Consider the following 6,000-nt stretch of genomic DNA (forward strand, 5'->3'; position numbering starts at 1 on the left):
TAATTACTGATTTGAGAAAGGACAACTCCTTTGAGTAGGATTTGAAGGGCATTTTACAACAAGGAAATCATGTTCTATGCATGCGGCTAACGTTCCTGCCTGGACTCTGAACCAAAGCCACCGAAGTTAATGGCTTCCTTTAAATTGATCAGGGTCTTTTCATCAGGTCATTAATGTCCATCGTAGGACAAAAATGACAGACCCCTAAATGAAAAACCAGGCCATCACCTTATAGGAGATACAAATAAGCTCTCAATAAAATTTTACCATCTCACAATATGCAAGTGAAAGAGATCAAGTCTACAAACATTTCTTTGTGTAATCTTCATACAGCTAAGGTGTAATCTCGCTGAGGCTAATGATATTACACACAAGAGCAAAAATAGAAGCATCTATAATCTAATGATAACATGGATGTGATATGCTATCTGCAAAAGAGAAACTATTTGTCCCTTTACCTAAGTGCCATCCACTACCAAATTAATAGATCTTTGGCTATCAGACCTCTTGAGAATTAAGAGGTGGAAAAGCACATCAAGAAAAGCAACTGGGAAACACAGCAACTCCAAAGTGCATACCACAAGCCTGACTTACAAGTTTCTTTAAACACTAACATTAGCATAAAAAATTGTTGGACTTTTTATCCTTATTTACAATGGCTGCAATATATTTCTTTCCATTTCCTGCACAATGTGCTTAATCAATAAGAACTGGTCAAAAGCTGAAAATGATTGTTCTTTCCTTAATGACCAAATTGGAAATCCATATATTTTCCATTTAATTCTTCAAATCCATTCATGTAACTGTAGCAAGAAGAGGTACTAAAAGCAGTAATTATTGGTATTTTAAATTATACTTTCAGCATTAAGTAGTAAATGTGACTAGCTTCTTTAATGGATTACTGTGAAATCCTTTTAATTCCACATCTCAGGTTGTCTTGAAGTAGCATGAAAAAGGAACTCCTTTACATGGAAGGAATCTGGCATCTAAATTCTGTCAGTCTGGAGCTTTATAAAAATTAAAATAAACTCATTATAAATAGGAATTAAGTTTTTATAGTTTCATTTGAGTTATTTTCATGCTCCGAGACGTAATTCATAGTTTAGGTCATCCATCAGGATGCAGTTATAAATGGCAATTTTGGTGACTTCAAACAGGCTGAGCAGATTTCCCATACATAATTATATAAAATAATCTATGGAAAGGATATTCATTCCAGGCTGCACTATTTGCTTGTGCCGTTTCATTCGTTTGTTTCTCAGAATATGCTATGGCAACTCAAAGAAACAGAAGAACCTTTACTCTGCCCTCTCTATTCATCATGACCCACTTGCAAAGCTGCTGCCATCAATGAATGTAATCTCAAACTCAGGACATTTTGCAGATCCCTTCGCTTTCTTCACCCTAAATACATACACAAAATCAATTAAATGTTAGGATTTTGTAAGACACGTACTGCATTATTTCAAGAGGAACTAAGCTGCAATCAGAGGTTCGTATTCATAGCATTGTTAGCGCTGACTGATTGAAGACAGGGTTAACAGCAGAAGGAGAAATGCCGTTCATTTCCAGAAAGGTACCTGTAATGATCTAAAAGTATAGTTAAAAATAGGGGGGTTTATATGGTAAAACTTTTCATTTGGTGACTAAGAACAACCTGTTATTTATTATTCAATCAAGACTGACTGGCAGGTACTATTTTCGCTTCAGATAGTGGTATTAGAGTATAAGCTGAACCACTCAGGAAAGAATTCTACTCAGTACGTGGAAACATAAAAAACAGCATTTATTCACCAACTGAGTGAAAATTTCCGTTAGATAGGATTCTTTTGTTCTGTGGCCAAGGCGTGCCAAAAAAAAAAAAAAGAATAAAAAAGACAAAACCAAACAAAAAGATTATGACTTCGAAGGTTGATATGGGTCAAAACAAGACTATCAAAGTGACACAACGCTCATTTTTAATTAGACTTCCTAATGTGACATCAAATTGTTTTTCTTCTAAGAAACAGCACTTCAACAAGGCATGAAATCCTTGCAGCTTAGTTTATTAGGAGGCAACAAAGGGATTCCAATCTGCTACAAGAAAGTTTCAGCCTATAAGCACAGCCAGCGCAGTACAAAATTGTGTCATATGAATTTTAATGCGACACAAGTATGAAAGATTCCAAAAGAACAAAGGCAGCACAGTCCTGTTCCACACTACACAAATGACCTATTCTGATCTTAACAGCACACCACATTACAATCAAATTTATTTCAAAGGAGGGTCGCACAGGTCAAATGTAATGGCTGCAAGAATGAGGTATTTCCTTTATGTAGTATTAGAGAAAAGCAAAATATCAAACAGCGCAAGAATGCCAGAGCACTGAAAAGAAAGGCCTATTTAGGCTGCAGGGAAACAGATTTTTAAAAGATGTTTTAATTGCAGTTATCCTCACTGACTAAAGTTTCTAAGTTTCAAAGATACTTGTGATACCTCAATAAAGATGTCATGTATACATGTGAGATTGTCTACTACTACATAGGCTTTAATACACATCTAAAATTTCAAGGCACTGTAGAAACATTTTATATACAGCTCATGCTTAACAAAAGGAGATAGGCTAAATGGTCTAACTGGCTGGGTGTCTCTTCATGGCCTGACACCTCCATGGCAGAAAGCAGGATATTCCCAAGGGAGGCAAACGTCAGATTCCAGCAACAACAGAGAGGCTGGCAAAGCTCCTCATTTTGGCAAGCTCAGCATCCACCCCTACATCAAAAGAAGCTACTTTAACAACATAAAGATATCAGAACAATAGAGTCTACTTGAAAATACTGGACTGTCAGAAAACAGACAGAAGTCTGTTAAGATGTAAATCCAATGGTAGACGAGCACTTGAGGATCATGGTGGAAAGGCGGCAAAAATTCTTGATGATCAGTAAACAAAAAGTAAGGGCAAATTCTTGCAGTACTTCTTGGCATGTATTCCCATCAAGACTTAGGCCTCATCTTTGACTGATTCAGGTAACCTTTCTGACCAGAATCACTTATTGATGGCAAAACAGCTCTGAGTCCTGACCACTTGGTTCAGAATGGACATTTGTCCATCCTCCGTGACTGGAGACGGCATTCACGCATACTATGAATCCAATTTGCATATATGTGGGGAGTAGGTAGCCAGGGTAACAAACACTTAAAGCAAGGTATAGCTGTAGTAAGTCAGAGGTAAACATGTGATACCTTGGAAAAAAAACCAACAACATACATAAAGAGTTTCTATTTTACACAGTACAAAATCAATAAAAGGAGGCAATCAGAAGAAGATTTACGACTTGAGGTTCTGAAAACTAAATTCTTGGAGAACGAAATTCTACCAGAAAGTTCACACCAAGTCAAATGTTGTCAGTTGTTAGGATTTTTTAATAAACTGAAATACGCTATCTGATTTTGCTCTGTGGTATCATGTCACTCAGTTTTACCTGAAACTTTACAGGTTGCATTATACTGAAGTATCTTCCATTTGATTCCCAGCCAGGGCTCCCTCAGTCACAAAACAAGACAGAATAAAAGCTGCACTGGAAGAATTTCCGTAATGAGTTGGCTACCAGCCTAAAGGCTAGAATTAGTTTTATTGCCCAAGTCTAGCACTAAAATTGGTATTAGTCACCTCAGCTCTCCAAGTTCTAATCAATCGACTTTTCAGGAGACATTGAAATATTCAAAGAATGTAGATTATTATGACCAAAAAAAATACCCCAACACCAGCAACTTCCAGTGTCTAAGAATGAAACATAACCAGCAAGAGATACAATTCTATTTACGTATTTCAGCATGATCTTAACCTTAGTTTCCAGAAGGCATAGCTCTCTTTCCCTCCTTTCAATATTTTTGGAGGTTAAAAATATTCATTTGTTAACAGACATTTATATCCCTGAAAACTGATGTATTCACCTACATTATGACAGCTCTAGTGTAATTCATTAAGGTTTGGACTTGGAGATAGACATAAGGGAAAAAAATGCAAACCTTTAATGTTTCACTTGGTGAATAAAAATTGCATTAATTTAGGAATTCAGTCACAAGAATCCAATTAGCTATGGATATATAGACACATATTCATACCTTTCAACCATCACACTCATTTGAATTTTGATGCTATTTTCTATAAAATATAATCCATTTTACATTGTACTTAATAGATTTATTCAGATGTGCATCCCCATATGTCATATTTAAGCTTATACTACCACCTGCCTGAGGCTCTGTAGTCTGAATTGTCAGCCCCACACACCTCTTCAGTAGGAGAAAATCCTCCATAGACATCGTATGAACTGTTTCACTTCTGCTTAGTGTAGAAGTATGATAATCATTCTGACCATGAATTATATCCACTCCAAAAAAATGCAGTTACGTCTCCCCCCCCAAAAATCAGATTAACGTCTTCAAAACAAAATATTCAAGCTACGCAAGATATGCTGCAATGAAATACCACTGTCCTCGTAATTTTATTTTCACAAGTCAGCAAGTATCATCCAAGATTACTGTAATATGAACTCTACATTTGTTGCATATATGCTACACGCACAGGTATATGAAGTATTCACATATCTAGAGATATGCATAAACATAATTTCACACTTAAAGGACTCCAAGATACCTTCAAACACAGATTTGCAAATCAAATAGATTAACTCTGCTTCCAACTACCAACATCAAGGTGATGTGATACCATCATCTCACCGCTTTGTGTTGGGCCCATCTAACATTGCCGAGCTGGGGAAAAACTGATGAGCAAAGGTTAAGCAGAGGACTGCCAGAATCAAACTAAGGCTTGGAAATTGCTTCTTCAGATAGACTAATGCTTGACTGATGCACGGAGCGACTCCGGGGTTGCAAAATCATTAATAAGAGCAGCCATTCTCTTTGGATTTACACCATCTCTCAAACATTTGGAGTCGGTGCTATTGAGGATTCGGACCAAACTCTTCTGTGCTCTTTTGGAATTAACAGCTCTGCCAAGGCAGCGGAGTGCTCCAAAGGTCAATTTATGATTAGTCTCCCACCACCCTGCACACTGTGTCTGCAAGCAAAGCACAGCATCTGGGGGGAAGGGAGAAGGGGGGAGGAGAAGGAGGAGGTAAGTACTAGCACTGGGATAAGCTCCCAGAGCACGACTTGGAGGAGGGTGGATTTCATGCGGCCCCTGCTCTGTTCGGTTTTGGGGCAAGCAGGGAGAGGCAGCCCACCTTCCCGGAGGGGAGAGCAGGTACGGACCCCTGCGCTGGTCTGCACCCCTGGAGAAAAAACCAAGGGTGAACCCAACGAAGAACCCCAGCCCTCCTCCCAGCCCCGCCAGGTTTCGTCTCAAGCCCACAGGGACCCTGGGCTTTTGGGATTGCTGGCAACACCAGCAGCTGTGCAAGCCAGCAGAGGCCTCGGGGCTTCCAGCTCCCCTGAGCCTTCTCCTTCTCACACGCACAAAGGGTAGGAGAAAACCCCAACCGAGGAGTCCCGGGACCGTCGGAAGTTTAGGGAATCCCGGCACTCTGCTCCAACTTCACTGCCTTTTCAAGGCTTGCTCTGCCCCGTCCGGGAAAGTGCCCATGGCCAGTCTGATAACAGGGTGTTATCTTCGGCCTCCCCCAGCATCCCGGCGGGTACAGAGGCCAGCCACCCTCAGCTGAGGGACCACCCCTAGGTTTGATCGCCGTCAGCTCCTGCATCCGCCTTTCGGTCCAGGCGGCTGTCACCCCCTTCCCGCTGCAGGCTCCCCTTCCCCAGCAGCCCATGCCCTCGGGCACCAGGCAGCCCCCCCTTTTCTCAGTTACTAGCGGGCTGCTGTGGGACCAGCCTCCAATATTTTTTTTCAGACCTTGCCCTGATCGAAGACATCCCTTTGCCAAAACGGGAGAGGAGGGAGGGAGGGAGAATGCGTGCACAAAGTTTTTACAGATCCTGCCTGCGCCCTCCTCCCCCCACCCCAGCCCCCGCCGGAGGCAGCAAGGCGAGGGGCAGGC

The 6,000-nt window shown here is 40.8% G+C and overlaps 1 protein-coding gene across 1 annotated transcript in view; it reads right to left on the bottom strand.

Annotated features, from left to right (window-relative positions):
- The window catches only part of DOK6 (docking protein 6), a 254,005-nt gene that overhangs the window by 247,827 nt on the left and 178 nt on the right, over positions 1-6,000 (bottom strand). The gene's annotated exons all lie outside the window — the stretch shown is intronic.

This window comes from Haliaeetus leucocephalus, unplaced genomic scaffold (assembly GCF_000737465.1).
Source record: "Haliaeetus leucocephalus isolate CR32 unplaced genomic scaffold, Haliaeetus_leucocephalus-4.0 Scaffold889, whole genome shotgun sequence".
Lineage (NCBI taxonomy): Eukaryota > Metazoa > Chordata > Aves > Accipitriformes > Accipitridae > Haliaeetus > Haliaeetus leucocephalus.